Genomic DNA, 2,035 nt, shown 5'->3' with positions numbered 1-2,035 from the left:
TGCAATGTGTTTGTGTATCATTTCATGCCACTGTATGTGTGTGGAGGACTGTCACTCAGCCAAAGGCTTCATGACTACATTAACACATTCGAGGTCCAGTATTTTGATTTTGATTTTTTTTTTTTTAATTTTCACGTGTCAGGATTAGATTAATATGTGTGTGTTTTTCATGTAATGAATTTGATTTCGACTGCAGGCAGAACAGATGTGTGCTCTGACTGGCTGACACCAGCTTCTGGTGTTAAATCAGTTGAGCACAAGATCAACAGTTTAAATGTGGGAAACATTTAATTTACAGCAGGTGAGCCAGTCAAGTTCAATTATCATGCACTCATTTGAGTTAATGTGGCAAACGAATATAATGTGTCAAAGACCTTTAGAGGTGCCAGTAGGCAGAGTTTATCTTTTGACAGAGCTTGGATAGCTGTTTGCTATAAACAATAAAGGGATATATTTTAGCTTTTTTTTTTTTTTTTTTTAGCTTGGGGGAATGTTAATAGTGTCCTTCTCCTTGTGAACTATAGTGGGATCTTAATGTACTACAACTGACAGGAACTGTCCTTCAGGACCTAAGTATGCTGTACACCCTTGTTACAGTGGCAACTTTTTTACCTCTGTGATTTTAATTAAAGACACCCAACAGTTCAACATTTTTGGTTTATATCATAAGATCGGTAACACTGATATCTGCACAATAAATCTAACACTACAGCCAGGTTTTTAGCACCAGGACTGGAGGCAAACCCTTTAAAAATAGTGCTGAGTAAGCAGGATTTTACTATACATTATTCACAATCAATACTTCAAGACCTTTTAATACTTTTTTATTTAAGATTTAAACTTCTCTCATATTTGATTAAAATGTGCTTAGTTAGAAGTTAGGTAAACGTCTTCTGTCACTGATGTGCAGTGTTGGTCAGAGGGCACTTCACTTAGTCAGCAGTTCTTGTTACACAAATTCAGTGACATAATTATCTTCTCATTTGACAATAGTAATTTCTGGGCTCTGAAATCCATCACCTCACACGTGTCTTGTGAAATGATAACTTACATGTGAATTCATTTATTAAGAGCAGATAAACTTAGCCTCTTACACAATAAACACATGTATGCCCCCCCCTCATCCATACACAGTATAGTTCCACATGTCAGCTCTTAACCTCCATCTGTAGTGTTTTACATGTGGTGGCCTCGCTGGTCCGTTGTTGGCGATCGGCCTGTTTAACTTGCGTAACAACAAGACAATAATGATTTGTCACACAGAAGAATAACAAACACAACAACTCCTCACATCTGGTCCAGTGCTTCTGCACATGTGATGTAGATTGGCCTCTGTGGGAGAAAAGCTAAGAACTTGGCCAGACTAAACTTTCCCACTCAGAACAATGGCATTGCAGAGTTTCGTGGAAGTATAACCACACAGGCAGGTTTTTTAAAAATATGTAAAGGACAAAAAAGTTGTGCCCTGTGGTGAATTTCATCCAGAAAACATGCACTCCTAATTAGAGGAGAAAAGTGCACTGGCACAGTAAAGAAACTTCTGAATCTATGAGATTGCCCATCTTAATGCAAATCACTGGTTTCAGAAGATCCTTTACCACTTGATTTCAAAATGACTTTATTCTGGACAGTATGATAGCCTTTAAAATGGCAGCAGTGTACATCCTTATGATGTACATACATCCTTATGATGTACACTGCTGATGTTAGTGATAAAAACACTTTCTCGCTAAAATAAGAAGAAACAAGACATTGCATTTCAGTGCTTCAACTCTCCTCTGCATGTTTAGCTGCTCAGTGATTTGATTTCATTAAGCTGTACTTTTCACTGTGCATGTTTCTGTCACAAGTACTTGATATGATGTGAATTGTTGTCTAGCTTATATTTACTTTTATTCCATGTTATTTTTTCCATTGCAAAACTAAGCCAGCTAACACTATGCTTGAAAACATATATGCATGAAAAATTAAACATAACCTGTGTCCTGAATCGACCCAGCTAATGGTAAAAAAAAAACATATGATAACAACAAAC

The sequence above is a fragment of the Lates calcarifer genome, linkage group LG10 (genome assembly GCF_001640805.2).
Source record: "Lates calcarifer isolate ASB-BC8 linkage group LG10, TLL_Latcal_v3, whole genome shotgun sequence".
NCBI lineage: Eukaryota > Metazoa > Chordata > Actinopteri > Centropomidae > Lates > Lates calcarifer.
Note: the sequence above shows the minus strand (reverse complement) of the source record.